Raw genomic sequence first — 22,748 nt, 5'->3', positions numbered from 1 at the left:
AGCCAATATCCCCAATGGGCCATGCAAGGTTGGGGAAGAAAAACACCCCCGGCTTTGCATGGTTTATTGGATATGCGAGACTGAGGAACAAAAATGGAGAACGGAAACCACATTTTCATTTGGCAGTTCAAGCCAGTCAAGAAGTGCTCCCTTAGCTGCAGAAAGCAGCTGAGGAAGTGCTCAGCGTTTGCAATGGGCTGGCTCCTCGGCTCCTCCATAATGGGTGAGGGTATATGTGGGTCGGCGCCCCCTCGCCTTTATTGAGAAGCTGCCACTGGAACATAGGGTCAGTGTGACTGGAGATGAAATACTGTTGACTTTGAAGTCATGCACCCGAACTGCACTGTTGGTAATGCAGCGATGTTGAACACATTAAGGGATCTATAGACTACATTATGAGGGTACCTCAGCAGGTTGAGTGACTATTGCTAAAATGTTATATATTCAAAACAGACTGTATATCTTATACATTTTTTCAATTCCTTATTAAAAAAAACAAGTGCTATAAATGTGTTCGGCCAGGGGATGGGTTGGGCTGGTAGCTTGCTTATATTCAGGGCGAGGGGGAATTACTGCCCCATAGCGAAAATCAAACGTTGGCACCCATGAACCCACGGTTTAATTTCCTAATAAATACTGTCAGTGCAACAGAAAGCTATCTTGTAATAAAACACAAAGGAAGGGGTGCAAAAATCACAGGGTGTGTGTGGCAGTCTGACATAATAATCAACACATTTTAAAGAAAACTAGTGAATGTAAGTTTAAGAAGCCTCCTCAAGGCCTCCCATCGTCCTCCCTTGTGCCCCTGAAAAGTGTCCTACACCCGGACGCACGTCTCATCAAGCGTCTACGCAGATACGAACACATGACCCTGGCGCTCTTCGACCTTCACTGGCTCCCACTGCACGAACAAATCACTATCGTCTTGCTGCATCATCTATGAGGCAGTCGCCCTCAAGTCACCCAGCTACCTCATGGAGAAACTCAGCATCTACGGCGGACAGCACACCACCAGAAGCCAGGACATGTGCAGACTTGAAATCTGCCACTGCAAAAAGAAAAGGACAAGAAAACAAGCCTTCTCTGCCTATGCCCCAGGACTATGGAACCTCCTCTTCATCAGACTTACCCCCACAATTCAGAAAATAACCCAAGCTCCACCTTTTCAAGGAGTCTCTCCTCCTCAACATGTCGCCTCTTGCGCAACCCGACTAGCTAGATGCCGCCCGGCCCTCTCTTCCCAGCCACCCGGTACAGCGGTACCCGCCTCTGTGCCCTACCCCCTGCTGTATATCTGTTGTTACCTCTAAAAGCACTCCGTTATGCATCTGTACTGTTGTATACCTCTGTAAAGCGTGCCATTGTGTATCTGTAGTGTATATCTCTGTAAAGCTCTCCACTGCTTCTTGATGCTAGGTCCGCGCTCAAATACCATAATAATAATAAAAAAGAAGCATGTTTCAGTTGGGAAATGTCTTTTGTTTTTTTCTATACAAGCGCAAGCTGCACATTTGGAAAACAGTGTGCCCAGCATTTAGGTAGCCGGCTTTTTACAGTGATAGCCCCTCGCCCCTGTTATATTCAGGACCCATTGATTCCCGTGGTGTCCCTTTCAGGCCAGAACCAAGGCTGAAACCCCGCGAATTACGACATGGCAAAGGAGCATCTTTAAGAATCCTGGAAAGAGTTTTATGAAAGAGTGGGCGCAGGTGCTATGTGGAAGATTCTGGGTGCGTGTCTTTAAAACAAGACAGCTTGAGGCATAAGTCCTGTGTCAAGCAGTTTACTGAATGAAACGGGGCTCCGGTTGGAATCCCCGGCACACGAAAATACATTTTTTTTAAAAAACCGGACAGTAAGGCAAACCCACTTTTTTTTATTGTTTCCTGTTGGGGACACTTAAGGCCACACCGATCATTTAGGCAAGACCCCCTCGTTATATACCCCCCTCCATTTGTCACGCCACTTAAAGCACTGCCTATGAGTATAACTTGTTCATTCCGCCTATGATGTTCTCGGTGTTTCGCGGTGAAAGTATGGGAGCCTGGGAGGATGTTGTTGTTTGGCGCGGTGCGTATTGGGAGCTCAGGTCAGCGCTCTGCATTGTGGGAGAGTGGGAGTCTGAGGCGTCAGCGTACGTTCTGTAGTGGGTGAGTTCACAAAAACGCCAATAATAAGCACGAGCGCTCGCAACGGCGCTATCCACAAACAGGGCGTCAACCTGGGTCTTTTCCGTGAACTCGCACGTGGGTCAGAAATAGTCTCCCATCTGCATCAGTACTTGTAGCGGCAGACAGCTTGTTATGCTTCTGTGCGAACAAAACGATAGATCAAGATGTGTGTGTTGGGCAGTTTTTAATCTGTTGATTAAATAATCTCTATACGGTACCGCGAGCGCAATACTGATAGCAAGTGCTACATAAAACAACTGATATATTATAGCATCATATTTTTTACCGTGCTCATGCGGTGCTGTACACTTGTAGGATATTTTGAGTGAGTTGCCCCGGACGAGATTTGGTGTCACATAACATATTCATTGCAATAAATTCTTCTTAAAGTAACTGGGTCTTGTAAAACACAGAATCGTACATGCCATTTATTCCACTATTCCAGCCCTGGTTTAACTTTGAATCATGGGACTTGTAGTCCTGGGGAATCCCAGACCACATGTCAACGAAAGAAAAGTAAAATCAGGACTGGAGTTCTATCTCCCAAATGGAATGCGTAATGTTGGCATGTATGCAGAGTCTGGCAATTGTGGGTGCTTGTTTGCAATGGCACTGCAGGGAGGGGTACTGGGTGGGCGTGTTGATCTATTGAGTGCAAACTGAAAGCACCCATTTTCTATGTGCAGTCAGTTTCCAGACCTGCCACAGAGGGTGGCGGTGTGGTGTAGGGTGTAAGCCTGATGCATCTGAAGATGGGATATACATAAGGATTAATGTGAATGTTTTCAGTGAGTCACGTGACAAGTACATGTATTATTGTTACTACACAAAAATCACAGGCAACTGGGTCTCGCAGTCTAGGAATGGTCACTGCACACATTTCCCTCAACTTTGAGGGCGCACCCACCTCCCCAGCCCAGGCGTCCCTACTCCAAAGGGTATTTGTAGTAATCTTGTCTATCCAGAAAAAAGTATAATATGTATTTCCTCTGGCTCCCCTTCTGCGCGTGAGTTGGAATGTGTTAGAATGCTGAGAGTGAGTCGGAACGTTCGAGTGGAGACCGTTAGAAGGAGATGACCAAGTCATGAGAGGAGACGCAGTGGGGGGCGCCGGTATAAATATATAATAGTAAATAAACTAAGTTATTTACCTCTACTAGTCTCCCTCGCCTACTTCAAATGGCGACGAGGATGCCGGCACCCTGAGAACCCGCGAAGAGGAGTGGAGCCAAGAGCAGTTGCTCCGAGCCGATATGCAGCGTTGCATGGGTTCGTGCTGATCGCGGCCCAGGGAAGTGGCGAAAGGGAGAGCAGAAGCTCCGAGCCAGTGTGTGGTCCCGCATTGGCTTGTGCAGGTGTTCCGGTCCGCGGATGAATTGCAGGGGAGAGCAGATGCTCCGAACCAGCGCGTAATTTCGCGTTAGTTTGTGCAGGCGTGTGCATCATTTGTTGTTACGGCTCCGGGAAGTGCATTCAGAACACGTTTGATGCCGTAATACTGGAGGTTAGAGACAGTAATCCCTTCATTTTCGTCACAGTACTTTCAAATGTAATTTAAAAAAAAAAATTGTGGCAACAGTAAAACCATACTCTGCAATTAAATTGTGGCAACAGTAAATACATATTCTGCAATTGGTGAGATCTAACATACTACACTAGTGTGGGAGAATTGAAGTTTACAAGCACATATTGCAATATTGTTGATAATAGATCACTAAGGATCACTAATCTACGGAGCCATGCAAGGTATCAATATTCAACCGCCAGCAAGTTTTCTTCCGGCGCCAGGCCAACCTGTAGTTTTATGGTCAGAATGGAAAGAATTCTGGTTAAACTATATCCAAGCAGTTGAACATGAAGATCTCACGTCTGGGAAGAAGAAGTTATTATTACTGCATGCACTAGGATTGGAACGGCAGAGGAAGTTCAGAGAGCTACCAGAATTGACTATAGATGAGGCGGTGATGCTTATGAGCATGATAGGGCCATAAGGCAATTGGACAAATACTATGCACCAGAAACTAATGTAGCCATAAATAGATACAAATTCTATACGCGGGTACAAAAAGAACATGAAAGCATTGAAGAATATGTTTCGGCATTGAGAGTGATATCACGAACTTGCCAATTTGGCAATGGTATCACCCTTGATGAGTTAATCAGGGATCAGATCATTATTCACTCTAAGGACAATTTAGTCCAAGACAGACTGTGGATGGTTGGCAATCCATCCCTACCGGAAACCATAGCGATTGCTAAACGGGTAGAACACAGTCAGTTGTGCTCGAAGGAAATGAAGAGCAAGAAAGAGGAGGTTGTGCAAAGCATGCAGAAGCATAGTAGTAAAGAGATACAGGAAAAAGAAACAGAAGAACAAGGCCAGGTTAACGTACTACGGTCAAAGGACAGAGGTGGAGCAAACGTTAAAAACAAAGATAAAGTCGAGGTCAATGCAGGAAGAAATAACAAAATGAAGAATTTTGAGCAGAGAGGGAGTTCAAATCGAGGAAAGAACTGGGTAAAGAATGAACCAAAAGTTCAATATGAACATAGATTTCAGAATGCCCAACCGAGGGAAGGAGTCAGATGCTATAATTGTGGCAGAGTGGGTCATTATGCCTACGCTAAACAGTGCCCAGCATTGGGGCAAAAATGTGGAAATTGTGGCCTAAGAGGTCATTTCGCGGTCACATGTAGAAGGAGGAAGAAAGTATCTGCCATTATGGAAGAAGAGGAAGAATCGTAGGAAGAGAGAGTGTTTTTGATACGTGAGCCACCAACTGGAGAATTTAAATGCCCGAGTTGTGAAGTAATTTTTGATAATTGGAAACTTAAAGTGAAGGTTGACAGTTGCTCACCTTGGACGATTATTACCAAGAAAACATGGAAGAATTTAGTGACACGTCTCAAAAGTAAGATGGCGATGTCAGACATACCAAATCCTGGTGGGTTTGAAGGATCCAAGATCAGGATGATTGGATGTTTTTCGTGTATTGTTCAGTTTAAAGACAGACGGTCTCAAGTGAAGGTGTACGTAGCAGAAAAGGGTGTGAATGTACTGGGTTGGAGAGACCAAGCTGGACTGAGGATCAGGTTGGATCCATGTGAAGAAGAACCGATCCTAGTGGTAAACAGGAGCCAAGCGCAAAGTAATGAGAATGTTAGAGAAAGGGAAGTGGAGACATTAAAATTGGGTTTGCTCAAAAACTTTGCGCACAGGATTCGTCTCAAAAAGGGAGCAATACCTGTTAAACACACAAAATCCAGGCCAATTCCATTTGCCATTGCTGATAAGGTTGAGTAAGAACTTGCATCATTGGAGTCTGAAGGAGTAATAGAAACAATTGAATCATCTGAATGGGTGAGCCCCATTGTGGTTGCATTGAAGAAACGTGGCAAACTCAGAATTTGCGTAGACTTGAGAGACGTCAACAAGAATATCATAACTGACATTTTTCCACTCCATATTATATCTGAAATGTTGAATCGTATTGGTAATGCTGATATATTTTCTACATTAGATCTTTCGAGCGCCTACCATCAAATCTCTTTGACAGAGGATTGTAGGGACATTACAGCGTTTATAACGCCACATGGGCTGTTTAGGTATAGACGTATGCCGTTTGGATTAGCGTCTGCGGCAGCAGTATTTCAAAGAATTATGATGCATGTGCTGAAAGGGTTAAATGGAACAATGGTATATCAGGATGATATAATTGTATTTGGTAAGGGATCTGAGGAACATGATGGGAGGTTGAAAGAAGTGTTGAAGAGATTGCAAGAAGTCGGGTTGAAAGTTGAGAAAAGCAAATGCAAATTTGGGTTGGAAGAAGTGGAATATTTAGGGCATACTTTGAATGGTAAAGGTTATAAGCCCAAAAGAGATGCTATGAAGGCAATCAGAGAGTCACCGAATCCTAACAATAAAGACGAATTAAGATTGTTTTTAGGGTTATGTGAATATTACAACTGGCTTGTAAAAATGTTTGCGAGTATAACAGAACCATTGAGAAAGTTGTTAAAAAAGGATGCAAAATTTACATGGGGTGCTGAATGTAGTAAGGCGATTGAATGTATAAAAGGAGAAATTTGTGACTCCTTGGAATTGGGAGGATTCGAGTTTGGAAGGTTGACGAAGATTACGGTGGATGCCAGTGGGAGTGGTATAGGAGCAGCTTTAACACAAATAAATGATGATGCATATGAGAAGGTGATCAGTCATGCTTCTAGAGCTATTTCGGAAACAGAAAGCAGATATTCTGTGATTGAAAAGGAATTATTAGCCTGTTCGTGGGCGGTGAATTACTTTAGGAAATATTTGTGGGGAAGGAAATTTGTAATTCAGACAGATCACAAGCCCTTAATTGAAGTTATCACAGTGAAAGGAATGTGTAAAGCTTCTCCCAGATTAGCCAGGCTTAGTCTGAAATTACAGGATTACAATTTCTCAGTGAAATATGTGCCAGGGAAAAGGAATATTGTTGCTGATTATTTATCTAGATTGCCATTAAGGAGTGATGAAGCAAGTGTGGATATGGTTGAAGAAATGGTGGCGGTCGTTTTTGAGGTTACGTCTAAGGAAATGTGGATTGAAGAATTAAATAAAGATGATGAATTACAAGAGATAAGAAGATACTCCGAATCAGGGTGGCCTGAAAAAAGGGAGATTAGTGAAAGTTGTAGAAGATATTGGGAGGTTAAGGATGAATTGTCTATGGAAGATGGATTTTTAGTGAGGGGAGACAAGTAGATTCCCCCATGCAAGTTTTGGAATGACCTTATTGAGAAAGCACACCAGGGTCATCCTGGTATTACTGGCACTAAGAACAATGTGCGTTTGAAATACTGGTGGCCAGGCATGGATCTCATGATTGAGAGGTTTATTAGAAATTGTTGGCCATGTCAGAACAGTGACAAGAGCTGCAGGATAGTGAAGTCTAAGCCAATTAACATAGACAAAGGTAATGCGCCATGGGAGATGGTAGGAATAGATATCATTGGACCATATGTGAAGTTAATTGGAGAGAAGAAGTTCCTGATCGTTCTAGTTGATTACTATTCAGGATGGGTGGAAGTCAAGGCGGTGAGTAGAATTGATACTAATGAAATAATTAAATTCATAATGCAGAGCTGCAGAAGGGAAGGATTTCCCAAAATAATATTGAGTGATAATGGAGTTCAATTCAGAAGTAGAGAAATGAGCGAATTTGCTAAAACTAAAAGAACAGGAATTGAGTGGAGATTTTCGTCGTTATATCACCCACAAACCAATGGGTTAGTGGAGAGATATAATCGTGTAATTGTTGAGGCAGTAGAGTTAGCCTTGAGTAACAATATGCCGGTGGATGAAGTTCTTAAGGAGAGAGTATGGAGCACTAGGATATCTGTCAAGAAAGGAATGGAGGTCTCTCCTTTTGAATTAATGAGGGGAAGGGCTCCAAATACTGTGCTAAATCCTGAATGGGTTAATTGTAGGAGAAGTGTTAGTACCGGGTTACAAAGTCCTGATGAAAATCTAGATAGGTACAGTAGGTATACAGGAAAGTTCAAGTCTCCAGAAAGGAGTAAATTGAGAATCTTACCAGGAGATTTTGTGCGAATCAAACTTGGACGCAATGTTAAAAAGGGAGACTCTAAGTACAGCAGTCCTGTTAAAGTAGTACAAGTATTCAGGAGAGCTGTAAGAGTTGCGGGAGGATCGGTATGGAATATGGACAGGGTTAGTAAATGGATGTGGAGGGGTATGAATCAAGGAGACAAGCAATTTAAATTTGGAAGAAGAGCGATTGAATTATTTGAAGATGATCATATTCAAAGTGGAGTTGAAAATGCGAATTTGAATGGTAATGTGAGGAGACAGGTTGAGAATGCAAGTGCTCAGCAAGGTGAGAGAGTTTATGAAGATAGGAGTGTGCGTAGTTCTAGAGAAAGGAAGTTACCGTTTTGGTCTAGAGATTATGTCATGCAGAGTTAAACAATTTTCCTTACATAAGGGAGGTTTTAGTAAAGAATTTTAAGGTGATTTTATAAGTGTGCGTTTTGCACATATGTGTTATGTTGGAAATGTTTTGACTACATGTACTTTGCACAGATGTGTTAAATTTGGGAATGTATATCTTTTCTCCTGTTCAACATTGTGAAGGGGGGGATGATGTAGTAATCTTGTCTATCCAGAAAAAAGTATAATATGTATTTCCTCTGGCTCCCCGCCTGCGCGTGAGTTGGAATGTGTTAGAATGCTGAGAGTGAGTCGGAACATTTGAGTGGAGACCGTTAGAAGGAGATGACGAAGTCATGAGAGGAGACGCAGTGCGGGGCGCCGGTATAAATATATAATAGTAAATAAACTAAGTTATTTACCTCTACTAGTCTCCCTCGCCTACTTCAAAATTCTCACAGTATAGATTCGCCATAGCCAGGGTACCCTTCTTGTCTTCTATGTCCCTATCATAGGGAAGGCCTAAAGGACCCATCTAACCTCATCTGGGACTTCACCTAAATGAGGTAGTACGATCGCTCTGGCACGCTTTCTTTCAGATGACTCCCATCAAACTTTTTCTTCACTCTCCTCTCCCTACACCTGCCTCCACTCTCCTCTCTGTGTGTCTCTCTTGCACAGTCAAATTATTAACACGCTTTATCAGACCCAACACCTTACCTTCACTCTCTCCTCACAACCTACAAGTCTCCTCCAAGTCCTCATCCACCAGCTACACCCTCTGTGTGTTCCTCCTTCAATCTCATTTAAACACTGTTCACAGCAAACTGACTCTGGCTTTTGTAGCCCTCCCCTCCCTACCTAGAAGCATCCCCCCTCTCCCATTGGTTTCTTTAGAGAGCTGCTTCTCTTGCCCAATAACATTCTAATCTATCCCAAACTCCATGTTATCTCTTCGCCTTTTGGGCCGGTACTACCCTTGGATGTCCAGCCTCTGTCTTTGTCAAGATTGCCATGCATTCACCTGCAGTATTTGTGCTTTGTCTCTCTCCTGTCTTTATTAAGTTGGTGTTTAAACTGGATTTGGAAAGTGTTCCTGTGTCTCCCCTATTTCTGTATAGGCCCTTGCCAGTTGTGGCAACTGATCATACTATACAAATGACAGTGCTATTTCTTTGATGTGTACTTCCATTTATCAACATGGTTTAATTAAAGATCTCTAAAGGCACTGGCATGCATACACATTAGGGGGGGACCTAAGGCCACTCCTTCTGTGTCTTTCCAAGCGCATTAAACTGCTCGGACACGCCACGACTTTCATGTCCCACGTCATTTTACCATGAAGCAGTACGTGGTACTTGGTGTTCTAGTTATCGCACCAGATCCTGCACCATTGTTCCCTTACACCATGCTTCAGTTTGTCGGGTAGGTGTTGTCTCCCAATCTGCTCTTTCATGGGCAAGGCTAGACCCTTTCCATTAAAGTAGTCAGCCCTTTAATCTTGTTCTGGGTTGGTTCTTGACCATTAGACCCAGATAAATTCTGGTACCTGTGGTGTGGCCTCTTTAAGACTGACGCGACGGAGTGATGCAACTCAGTCGCGTCAATAAATGGGGTGTTCATGCTATGGCACGGCAATGCACGAACAGAGCCCGGACGAGCAACATGTGTCTCCTAGTCCTCTTTGTGGGTCCTGGTTTACCGCTACATCAGGCCTCACAGCCATAACCACAATGGTGACAAGGAGTTTGCTGAGACGAACCACGGGCTCTGGCTATGCAGTGATGATTCCGGATGTGTTTGCAGGGGGCAGAGTAACATCGTGAGACACTCGCCGGCCGTGGAGCTGACGCACGCATGATGGTGAGGCACACCCTGGTCGGCTTGACCAGCAGAGGTTGCGGCTCCCCTAGGGAGTGCACATGCTCCTCCCTTCTGAAATGTTTGGAGCATCCACGATTGCGTTAATTTTCACACAAAAAAAGAAAGAGGGAAGAATATTTTTTTCTCTCGCTCCCCAACATTTCTCTCTGGTGTCAGTAGGAGGAGTGCAGTTTTTCAAATTGGACTTTAGTGGCCCCAAGATGCATGTGTAATTGTGGCCTTGTTGGAGTTAGCCAGCCTGGTGGTGGCTCAATTTGTAGTGGCATACCTGCCCTCCTGTGCTTGGAAGCAGACATCACGTGATAACCCTCTGGGTGGGGGTGCCTGTGCGCTCAGAGAAGGTCTCCTGCCAACTAGGCGTGCTTCACCCTCGTGCGTGTGTTGGCTCCACAGCCGGCGAGTGTCTCGCAATGTTACTCTGCCCCCTGCAAACACATCTGGAATCACTGCCGCATAGCTCGAGCCCGTGGTTCATCACATCGACCACCTTGTAGTCATTGTGGTCAGGGCCGTGAGGCCTGATGTTGCGGTTACCCAGAAACCCCTGACAGAGGACTCGGAGACAGATGTTGCTCGCCCGGGCTCTGCTTGTGCACTGCTGTGCCGTAGCGGGAGCACCCCGTTTATTGACGCGACAGAGTTGCGTCACTCCGTCGCGTCTGTCTTAAAGCGGCCACACCACACTCCATCTCTTTCATAACAACGAGCGCACATTAACATTCCGTTCTTGCCCCCTTCTTTAATTAATACAACTATTACACTTATAATAGCATTAGTGAACAACTTGACATAGCCTTCCCTTTATGCGTCCAGCACATAGTCATCTAGATGGGACAGCCTACTTCATATAGTGTGTTGAGGGTATCGCATTCCCCCTCCCTCGCTTGACATTCCATCATCTGTAATTCCTTGGTCAACTGGCTCTCGTGAATCCTGTCATCTCCTCTCTCTTCCAGTTCCTCCTCGTTAGCATTCTGTGGCGTGGCCCCCTCCTGATCACCCTCCGCGACTTTCTTAAAGAAGCTTGAGTTCTTCGTCACAGTGGTGTTGCCATCGGATGCGGTCACCATGGACCCTTTCACTTCCACCACGTCAATGGGTCGAGGTTCATACGTTAGCAAGACTTTTCCCTGCAGCTGTCTGTTTCTCACCAGTACCTCATCTTTGGGTGCCAACAGATGTGGTTGTAGACTCAAATATTCTCACTGTCATTTCTGGCTCTTCTTTCTTCGGAGACTCTCTCATTGTTAATTTCCCTGGGTGCTCTCCTCCCTAGATCCGGAAACAGTCCCCGGGGACGCCTCTTGAATAGCGACTCCGCGGGTGCAAGGCCCATTGAGCAGTGGGGAATCGCTCGATATTCCCTCAAAAACTGGTACAGGGTGCTTCTCAGATACTGTCCTTGTCCATGTGCAATGTAAAACACTGTTGAGAGTTCGCATGAAGCGTTCGGCTTCCCCATTGGCCCTTGACCACACCAGTGACGTTTTCCTGTGATGAATTCTGTACTCCAGCATGGATTGCCCAAAAATCTCCTTGGAATAACTGTCCATTGCTTGAGCAGATCTCCTTCAGGAAACTATGCAAGGCAAACACTTTTTCTAGTGCTGGCACAATGTGGTCAAACACCAAAGAGTCTATGAATTCGACCTCCGGATACCTCGTCCATTGGTCAAAGAACACCATGAAGCATGTCTCTATGCCTGCCGATCCAAAGTCCACATGTACGGTCTCACATGACTGGCAACTCGTCAGCATGGAGTCAATCCCTGATAACAGTACCTGTAGTTTTTGATAATTGCTTCTGCACTATGCTGCCTCGTGTGATCCATGGTCAAGCCCGTTGGGAATGAGGAGTATGGTGCATGACAGTAGTGTATTAGTCCTTCGTGCTGAAATACCAGGTTATTCTGGTCGCCAAGCCTTCCTGGAAGTGGGGTGCTGGAGAGCCGCCAGCAAGATGGCGGCTTAGGTTGGAGTTCAGGCAGAGGTGTGTGGAACTGGGAGACGCAACATTCCGAAATACAGACTTCGGCGCTCAGAAACAGCAGCGTTGATCTCGGAGAGACAGCGGGGCCATACCTGCCTAAACTCTGGGTTAAGACTCCTGGTTTTTATGCTCTTCTCTGGGCCTCTGGGAAGAGCATGGAGTCTCTGGGTTTTCTGTCTGTTCAGGATGCCACTGTAAACGAGCTGCATTGCAGCAACATTGCCATCGCTGGGCTTGCAGTAACGAACCCCTCCAATTGCATTTGCCTGGGGGAATCCAATCTGCAGAACTAAGCGGAGGAAGGAACCAGAGGATCCCAACTACAGTCAGGCACAGCTCCCATTGCCGGCCTAGCATGAGTAGGAGAGGCTGGGAGGGCCTTACCAAACCCCCTGCAATGTCCAGAAGGTCCCCATTCCAGCACCAAACAGGCTCCAATCCCTGAGGTGCAGGAGGAGGTAAAGGCGACAGGAACCAATCCCCCGAGCAGAGGAAGTACCTGAAAGAGGCCCCGGCCCTAGTCAGGCACAGCCACCACTTCCACAACAGCATGTAGAGGAGAGGGGGAGGGCCTTACTAACCTCCTCCACACTCTGCCCGTAAAGGCAGAAGAGGCAGTAGCAGGCCCCGGGACTGCGGGAGGGAGCAAGATTTTCAGTCAATTAAAGGATGTTTCTGTCAATCAAATTTCCTGTTGGGGGGGTAAAAACTGCCCTGCTTTCTTGGCACTTATTTATGATTCTTGGTAGTCGTGTTTTTTTGTTTGTAAATATGTGGTGTGGCAGGTGGGAGTAGCATTGAGTCATGGGCAAGGTTCGGGTGATGCCATTCTCAGGGTTTTTGTTTCTCCAATGTAGGCAGGTATGACCAGGACCCAGCCATGCTAGTGAGGCTGGTCGCGGTTGCATAGAGTGCAGCACCCATGTACACAAAGATATGTTGAAACGGCTGGAGCCGTGGGGAAGCGGAGCGCCCAGATGGTGTACTCGGCCAGATGGAATGGGGAGGCCCCCTCCGTGGAGGAGGCGGCGGGGAATAGGTGAGTGCCGTAGGAGCCTAGTGCCCACATGTGCATGAGGACGACCTGGGAGGGCTGAGGCGCATGCTTCTACCTGCCCACAAGCTTCTTTCCATACAGGAGATGAGGGGACTTTAAGGCCCAGTGGTGTACAGGCAGGCCAGGATGTGGCTGGCTGACTGTAGCCTCCACTGTTGAGGCCTGGTCTGGGCACAGCAAGTGAACTGCCTGCCGGACGCTGTCCTCAGCCACACAGACAATAGCTACAGGGGCATGATGGAGCACTGGCCAGGGAGACTGGCACCCAGTTCCCAATGCAGCGCTGATCCTCAACGGGAGAGTCCATACTATGCTGAGGAGCCAGTGAGGTGCTTATTGGGGCAGGGCATGGACGCCCCACCTGCGTGGAGGCTGGGTGGACACAGCGTACCAGGCTGCATAGGAAGGCAACAGCTACAGTAGACAAGAGTGCTCACATGGCTAAGGACAATAAGAAACCGGGATAACTCAACTTCGACCGCAAGTCCCAAAGTGGAGCCAGTAGCACTTCCACAGCATAGCGGAAGGCTTTGGGTGACATGCATAGGTAGTTCGGGAAAAACACCATGAAGCCCTCTGCCTCCCAGCGCGGCTGTACAGCTGCAGCAATGGACATGTCCCTGATACTCTGTTAAAATAGGGATTTGAATGCGTGAATTCCAAGTTAGACTGTCTGACATACAAGGTTGACCTGAGGCAGCAACGGCTTGATAAGGAAAGTGGCTGTATAACCGGTGTCAAGGAGTTCACCAGTGTGCTGGTGAATGGGGATACCCAGATGAGGCGTATGCTATAGCAACTGCAGTCCAAAATGAAAGTGGTTCAGACATGAAGCGAGACCTGGAATCGAGATACCACGGGAAAAATATCTGCATTGTGGGACTGCCAAAATCTCTCATACAGTAACATGAAACCTTCAACAAGGACATACTTCAGAGTCCTCCTCTCCTGCCTCATTTCCTGATTGAAAGGATACACAGATCCATGGGCCCAGTTCTGAAGGCTGGACAAAAGCCTCGATCAGTAATAGGGCATCTATTTAACTACATGGACACGGTCCAGTGTACAAGCTGGGAGAGTTGTGATATCAAGATGCACAGATTTTCTTTTACCCAAACCTCACACTGGCCACACAGAAGGCCCTCAGACCTTTGTGTCCGTCAAATGTCTCCGGGCGTAAAGGCATCAGATGGGCCATGCTGTTTCCAGTGAACTCCGGGTTACCCAGAACAACAAAACCAATTTAAACATAGCCCGGAGGAGGGCCACTCCTTTCTGAACTTGCCGGCAGGCAACTGGAATCATCATCTTCTGGGACAAGGCCCTGCGGGAGTGGGCACTGTTGGGAAGACTTCCTACAACACTTATTAGGTGAATGATCTGGCCGTTGCTGGCTTGTTATCTAAAGTAGCAATGTAACGTATCAGTTCTAAATGCTCCAATAATGTCTCAAGGAACTGCTGTTTCTACGCCCCCATCAAAGGCCCGTTAGGCCCAGCCTCTTGTGCACTCGTAGGCGTTGGCTGTAGTTGGATTTTGGAAATGGGGATATGATAGGTCATTTATAACACGCCTGTACACAAGCGTTTCCAGGCGTGCTAAGGCAATGGAGGTAAGGCAAGACAGTTTGTGCGAGAACGAGAAGCGCAAAGGGAATGCAAGGGAGAGGGTAAGGGAAACAGGGCAGAAATGCTCTAAGTATGTGCAGCCAGGGTAGCGCGGCTCTGGGTAAGTGCAAGGAGACAGGGGGCTGTAGGGTTACATGTACAGCCCTTAAGTGCGTGGTAGGCCCGGAGGCAGTGCAGGGTGACTGATCAAGAAGGAGCCTGGAACACAGTGAGACTCTGAGGGTAGCCAGGCAACCAGTCGGTACAGCAGACAGGTCAGGTAGGTCAGCAGGGGAGGGGGAGAGAGAGAAAGCGGAGGAGAAGAGGAAAGTTTTAAGCTGCTTCCCGAACCTCAGGTGGTCCGGCTCAAATTTGAGAGGGGCAGGGAGGCCATTCCAGAGGGAGGCACCTGCAGAGGAGAGAGATGTACCCCCACTCTCTGCCTGGATGCCACTGCTAGTTTGGGAGGGCAGTTGGGGTGGGGGAAGGGAGGTTATAATGGGTTGCTTGTTGGCGGTGTCAGGTGGGGGGGGTTGGTATACCTTTCTTTAAAATTATCTTGGCAGCTGTTTTTAACTGTATAGCTATTTTGTAAATGTCATAGTTTTGTTTTTTCGAGGGGCATTTGGAGGGCCAGCATACACCCACAGTTAGATAATAGGTGAGCAGTGTACAGTTCTTAGTTGGAATGTCTGAGACCTGAATAATGTGGTCAAGGCTAGGAAGATAAATGCTTACTGTGAGTGACAAGCGCAAAGATGCTACTGATCCAGGAATCCCATCTGGCAGGACCAGGTCCAATTCCATTAGCTAAGTCGTGGGGGCCTGCCTAGTACTTCACTTCTTACTCCTCTAATTCCCAGCGTGTGCTTACACTGAGCCACAAAACCGTTCTGTTTACAGTACAATCTGTAGAGATATACTCAGAGGGCCGATACGTGCATGGGTATCTGTTTGGGACATGTCTTACACAGGTCAACATTTCCGCCCCCAATACTGGCAACCCCCAATTCCTCTAAATAAATACCTGAAATATGTAGGATCCCAGATGATTTGGCGTTGAGACTTCATTACCATATTGGACACTGTCCTGGACAGATCCAGTACGAAACCAGTTCTCTTTCACTGGCAGTGCAGGTAGTGCATAAAGCAATGTACTTTTTAAATAATACAATACCTCTGGCGTACCCTTAATGGTGAACGGACAGACTTTTTCTTTTTAATTTTCTGTCCATGATATGCACTCTCACATAGACGTTATATTCGCTACTCCTGCACTGACGCAACAAGGTGGCCTGTACCATGCTTCTCCAGAGGTTTTTAGACCTTTCACCTGCGGTAAAGGTGCAAATGCAGCGCTGCAAAGGGTGGTGCACTTATCAGTTGTGGGAATGATGGGTGAGGGGAGGGGGCATCCCTAGAGCGGGGAACATCATTAATAGCCACACCATGCCACTTATGTGCCGTGTGCGCAGGTGCAGCTTTAGGGGTAGGGGCACCCACGGGAGAGGGGGGGGGAATAGAGGCCCTATGGCAGGGGTTGGTACAGTATGATATGACACGTACAACAGCCACCCTGACAAATATGCCGCAGGTAAGTAAGCCGCTTGGGTCTTCACAATGACAGACCCCGTATTTCGGGGCAGACATGAATTTCTCGAGCACTCCACTATAGCAGCGTGCTAGAGAAATTTTGCAAACTGACCATTCCCAGGAGACTTAAGTCGCGGGGAAAGAGGGCCACCTGAAGGAGGTAGCGAGACAGGCTCCTGGACACTCGCTTGGAAGGGAAGTTCTTTAATTAATAAATACAGGCAAATAGAAGGAACCTAATTGTGGAGTGCGCGGTTTAAAATTGCCCCTTGACAGATAGGCCTGAGAAGAGGGTTGTGGGGCAGGAGGAGATAGCCGGGAAAGGAGCCAATCAAATGGAGAGATTCAGTGTGCCAAGGGTGCAACTGTGTTTTGTGCCCTTGCCGATGTCAGCAGGGCACCTCATTGTTTAGATGCTGTGTGAATGATTTTTCATTGTCAAATCCAGGTTGGATTATGTGTCTCATGAGAACTGGCCACTGGCAGTTGAATAAAGTTCCGGTGGTCAGCACAAATATGTCATGCATTGTTTGTCATGGCAGGGTTGTGTGGGAAGGTTTGTGATGTCACAAAGGAGGTGTTGGTCAGAAAGGGTCAAGATTGCTTGCACCTATCACTAACTAGTAACGTATAGGGAGCCATAAGGGACTGACGTAGTCCCGCCAATAAGCTCCATAGGATGATTTAACAGGGTTGCTAACTTTCCTGATGTTAATAAATGTTCAAACCAATAAAAAGTTTAACCATGGTAAGCAGCGCCGACAGCTCCCTTCTTTCAGTTCTGTTCCACTGTGCTGATTGAATTGTCCTTTCCCAGCTGCGTCTGTACATGCCATATACAGTGTTAGTTCTTCCTTGGTGTACACTGCTTTTTGAACTACTTTTGTATTTCTGGTGTTACCTGTCTTGGGAACACCTCGGATACAGTTTGGAGGCCCCATCAAGATCCTTAGTTCCCTTGGCCAACTGAGGGTATTCCGGCCGCCCTCCAGGGGTGTGCGGGTCAGCGGAGCACATACCAAACCCACGTGCAACACCAAGGAGGTCCCGCAGATGCCAAGTTCACACATTTCTGCCTGGTCCCGAGCGCTGGATGCGCTCGGGTGGAGGTGCGAGCCACAAGGAAGGCTCGTGCCGGGAGGACTCTAGGATCTCTAGGACACATGAGTATACCCTTGCAAGAGCACGCAACACTGGGATTGCATGCCCGTTAGAGAGGGGGAGGGATTCTCTTTATGGTGTTAGGACGTATCCTACAGAAGGGGTAGGACGATTGTCTTACATTTTAGTTCCATCCACTAGATAGGGAGTGGATGTGTGGCAGCCACGTCTGTATTAGAGCAGAAGAGTGCGTAGAAAGTTTCGGACCCCGATAGTAGGAGTTAGGCGTAGTGCAGACGATTGTATAGTTGAGTCATTTTTGGGGTCGGCGTGTTTATGATTTGTCGAGGTGTTGAACAAGGGTGCACACTAGTATTGTATGTTGGATACGTTTGTTGGTCAGACTTTAGTTGTTTCGTTTTTGTCATGGTGGGAATAATAGTCAATGATTGATGTCGGCCATGGTGGAAGGGTCGGCACGAAAGAACTTGTATATAGGCGCTTGGCATGGTAGCGGCAGACGCGGGCCTGCAGTAGGGGAGTGGCCCAGCGTTTGCATACTAACATTAACAAAGGTGGGCCTGTGGAGAGGGCTGTTGTTGAACTAACACTGAGTGATTGGGTGGGCCTGAGGAGAAGGCCTGTTTGTGTGGCAGGTGAGAGTAGCGGGCCTACGCACGGCCATTGAATGTGGTTGGGGCTGGGAGCTGTAGGAGCGGTAAGTATAAGCGTGTGTGTGTGTGGGGGGAATATAAAGGGTATGCGAACGAGAAGAATGAAGGGGGGAATTTGAAGAACATTTAAAAAGAGATTTTTTTTTTAGACACCTTACAGCAAGAATGCAGCGGCAGTGGTACACAAAGCAGCAGAAGTATCAAGAGCTGAAGCTGCTGTTGGTAGATGCTGTGATAGCGGCCAGAGTGACCCGGCTGGCTGGGGTGCAAATATGCGGTATATTACCCAAAAGAAAAGTAAACAAACTAAATATAGAGGTGTAGTGAAACATTTCCCCTACCCTCTATGCACCCCACCAATGTTCATGCAGCGTGTGCACACTGCACTCCGTAGAAGGCATATTGGGTTGCTTTCGCACTACTATGAATTTCCTGGTCTTGGTATTAGTCGAACTCAAGTTTTTGAAATTTGTTTTGGGGGGACTTGCCCCTAGTCTGACTTTTATAATACTAAGACTGGAATAATTGCTGTGGCACGTTATATCTGATGATTAGTCGCAGTTGCCATCAATAGCAACTATCGGCATATTGTGCAGCTGGTTAGCCCCCTAAGCCACACTCTTATTGTGAATTTTTCCTTATTTTTTCTCTGGTGATAACACTGATAACACTGACGCGTTGTGACAGGATCCTGCCTGCAGCACATGCAAAGCATGTACAGTACATTGACAATATGCAGGAAGCTGCTGTAGAGATGGAGGTGTTTGGTGCAAATCGTGCTGATGAGGTAGTATGACTGCTGATAATATTGATAACACGCACTCTGATATATTGAGTTCAATTAACAACAGAGTGAAAACCGTTTCTATGTGTATATACCCCCTAAGACACCTGTGTGTGTGTTTACCGAAAATTATCAAGTTACCGGAGTGTTTGAGTAAGGTAGCAGTGTAAGGAACTCATGGTGGCAACAGTAAAGACAGACACAAGTGATCACAGTTCAAGGGTGTTTATTAAACTGTATGAATGGGTGAGAAAAACACCTAATCTAAATCTAAGATGGTGTCATGCATCGCCCCTGTAAGTGTTGGCAGCAATGGAAGTACTGTAAATATGGTGCTCCATGGTTCCATTGCGACGGTCCAGTCTTCTGCAATATGGCCGCCGACACTATAATGCTAGGAGGAGTGCCTTTCCACCCTGCGTTGTATCCGTCTCCTTGATTACGCTGCCATATCCTGTTTCGCGGTGTTGTAGCATTCTTCCCTTGTCTTCGTTATCTTGTGCTTGCCGTCTCTCATCCTCTTTCGTTTCTACTCACGTCCGGGTACGTTCACCGCCTTCAGGTAAAATTCTGTGGTTTGTTTACTTTCCTTTTCCGTTCTTTCCTTTGTAGCGTTTCTGTTCCGCGTTATGTTTTTCAGTACTCAAATCTTTGAAGCTTCAATTCGTGCTACCTTGCACCAATATTTTACCGCTCCTTGCGGCTCCGCTGTCTTTCACTTTCAGTCTGTGCCGTGCCTCTGTTAGGTTCTATCGGTAATCTTACCTGTCGTTTTCCCCTTATCGGCTGTGGCTCTCTCTCACTGTACTTCACTTACACTCTTGTCACGGACCTGTATCCGCGATCGGGTGCTAGTTGTTTGTTTACTTTTCTGTCGGTGCTCACCCTGAGTGCTAGACTCTTTCTATTTGTTACGCTCACCTGGTTCCCCCAGGGGCGTCGATCGGACCCGGACAGCTGCGGTCTCCACCAACGTGATGCGTAGTGCCGAGATGACTGTCTGGACTGGCCCGTCTAATCTCGTCTGCTTGACCCGTAAAAGTATTCTCCTGCAAGTGGAGAAAGGGATTTAGCCACCCGTGGATTTTAGTGATGGCCCCCTCCCACTGTTCTCGTTCTCCCCACTTGTCACCTCCGATATCCCCTTTTTGTAGCCTCACCTTATGTTTTTAAATGATGAGCTCTCCATCCTGCGTGGCAACGTGTAGATACCAGTTACTTCACTGGTTTGAAGGTACAGGAAGAGTTCCGGAGGAATAATGACCCTGGGGTTTATAAAGTTCAAGAGTTCAATATGTCCGATGTTCACTCTGGTTCCATTCCCTTGTTGAATTACAGCTGGTCCAAAATAATATTGCCTGGAGGTAGCTGATGGCGTTCAGGTAAGAGTCTGTATTACCCAACACTGTCCGGTAAAAGTTGCATGATTTTAACTTGTTGTTTTCTCTCCCTTTATAGGTGCGGCATATGAAGATGAGGCGTATTAAAGGGTAATGTCTCCGGTGGTAAATCAGGTAAGCCTATGGTGGTAAGAGATTGTATTTGTCGGCTCTCTTGGCTCACCTTGTTGTTTCTTTTGTTTTTTCCCCAGGTGCTGGAGTTCGACGAAGAAAATGATGGAGGCAGCGCCGAGTCGAAAGATGCTGTGGACTGGTGAGTATGACGCGGCGCTGCTGCTGGCGATGTGACGCGTGCTGGAATCCAGGCTCGGAGACGTGCTGGATCCGGAATCGGGTAAGGAATTAAAATAATGTCAGTGATCTAACCTTTTCTCCTTCTTTCCCCTTTTTCTAGGAGCTCCTGATTCGAGGCGGGCCTGGCAGAAGACTGGATGCTGACTTGCAGACACGGTGAGCGTTACGCTGCAGGATGCAGAATAACGCGAAGCGTGTGCTGCTGTTCGGGCTGGTTTAAATAGCCTCCAAAGTAGTTCCAGGTAAGAAGTTCCCCAGAACCACACCCAAGTAAAAAATAGTCCCTGTAATAAAATAGTCCCATCCAGGCCTCACGTTGGCTTGGATTTCATTTGCAGCATGGTCTGCATGAGGTAAGTAATGTCTATGAGCCTGACGCCTATTGCGCCAGGACTGGTTTCTAAGATGAGGCGCCAGGACTGAACCCAAACAGTCCCCAGCCGGGGCTGCTGGGGTTTTAACGAGTATCTGGATGCCTGCTCCCGGGGCTGATGGACTCGATCCGGATGTCCGGGGGTAGGCATCATGACACTATTGTATGCAGTTAGTACTCTGTTTCTTCTTCCCTGATACTGCGTCCCTCTTTAATGCGGTATCCTTTTCTTACTAGCCTTTTGGGTTCATTCTGCTCTTGTTCTGTCATATCATTTTCTTCTGATGGGCCTTCTTGCTTTCCTGGCTGTTTCTACGCAGCTTATAGGAGACCACTTTCTTGAATCTAGGCGGCACATCCTTATTGATTGTTTGCCTAATACTACTCAGAGACTTTCTACATGCTCTTGTGAAGAACAGGCTCTTTACTCTTTGATCCAGTCTGGGTTATGTGCTAAGACCTCACATCTTGTCCTGGACTATTACCTGCTCAACCAAGGAGGATAGACTATTACCGTGTCACTCTCAATTCAGGGTTTTTTTACGCCAAGGAGGCTTTTTCCCTGATTTTTGGGAGTTTGTTCCTCTGAGATCCCCTGGGCTGTGACTCTTGGTCCGGTCAAGGTGGCCTCAAAGGGAGCTCGCCCCTACCTTCATCAGAAGAATGAAAAGCAACCCAAGGAACCCAGAAAACCATGACGAAAGAAAGACTCTGAAGCCCAAGAAAGCTCAATTGAAGACACAGGTGAGGAGGAGTTACGGGAGGTATCCCCAGGGCCTGACAGATGGCAGCAAGCCACGACCATCAAATAATAATAATAAGGCAGGCCTAGTGGCGTCTTGTCAAATAAAAAGGGCCTATACTAAAAAAAAACTATTGCCAGTCCTTACCTCTAAGTTACAAAATACTGTGGGATGATATTCACAAGAAAATAAAAGTGTTCGCCAAGTAAGTCAGGATGGTACGCTTGGGGGTCTCCCTTCCCCATGTTTTTTGCACGGGACAAGGCCGGACCTTTGAGTACAGCACACTCCTGGGCCTCGCCAGCACGAGGTTATAGTTCCTTGCAACGATACCAGGATCTTTTAGGGCCAAGTCTCTTTGCTACAAAGTCTCTTGCCTTAGAAGGCCTGATGGACCATAAAAAACAAACAAAAAGTATCTTCAGTTAGTCTTCACGTTGGGCGATTTCACTTCACCCTTGGGTCCCCCCTCAGTCGGCTCCGATCCTTCTTGCAACGTGGGGCTCCCTCAGCCGGGTTCACTATGGCCAAGGATCACTGTGGACATCCCTCGGTCATGTTCATATTTGTAACCACAGTGTACACTGTGTTATCGTACTGCACCCCGTTCTGCAGGCATCCCTCAGCTGGGTTCACACTTGCCAGTTACACAATTCACTTTGCTTTATACAATGCAGAGATTCACTTCCCTTTTGGTTTCCTCTTGGTTAGAGGTCAAAGACTTTCGATTGTACAAGGGATTTTACTCGACCCTTGTATGACCACTTTGACCTCTTACGTCGGCTCACCTAGGGCCTCTTGGTCCTCATAGTTAAAAAAAGAAAAAAGAAAAAGAAATGCACAACCCACAAAGGCTCCACTTCAAATGGGCACACCTGTGGCGCCAGACCACTCTGCTTCTGGACCTTGTACTAGGGTTTCTTTAAAGTTCATACACATAAGTTCTTTGTTCAACAATGTTGCCGCCTGCAACCTTGGGCTCAGCACAGTTTGGTTTATTATCAATCTTCTCCGACTCACTAGCTGAGCTGAACTGTTGTAGTTTATTGTCTCGTGAGTCAAGGACAGCACCACATCGGCATGCTCTTCTCCCCACTTTGGCTATCAGCACGGGAGGGCCCTGTGTCTTGCTGACACCT

At 46.9% G+C, this 22,748-nt stretch overlaps 1 protein-coding gene across 1 annotated transcript in view; it reads left to right on the top strand.

Moving 5' to 3' along the window:
• Positions 1 to 2,048: 2,048 nt before the first annotated feature.
• Positions 2,049 to 22,748, top strand: part of LOC138526852 (uncharacterized protein ZSWIM9-like) — a 198,320-nt gene continuing 177,620 nt past the window's right edge. Inside the window, exon 1 of the mRNA XM_069637600.1 lies at positions 2,049 to 2,150. The gene's annotated coding sequence lies outside the window, so the exon portion shown is untranslated. The remainder of the gene's footprint in view (positions 2,151 to 22,748) is intronic.

The sequence above is a fragment of the Ambystoma mexicanum genome, chromosome 1q (assembly GCF_040938575.1).
Source record: "Ambystoma mexicanum isolate Mex_15411 chromosome 1q, UKY_AmexF1_1, whole genome shotgun sequence".
In the NCBI taxonomy this organism is placed as follows: domain Eukaryota; kingdom Metazoa; phylum Chordata; class Amphibia; order Caudata; family Ambystomatidae; genus Ambystoma; species Ambystoma mexicanum.
This window is presented reverse-complemented; position numbering and strand designations above follow the sequence as displayed.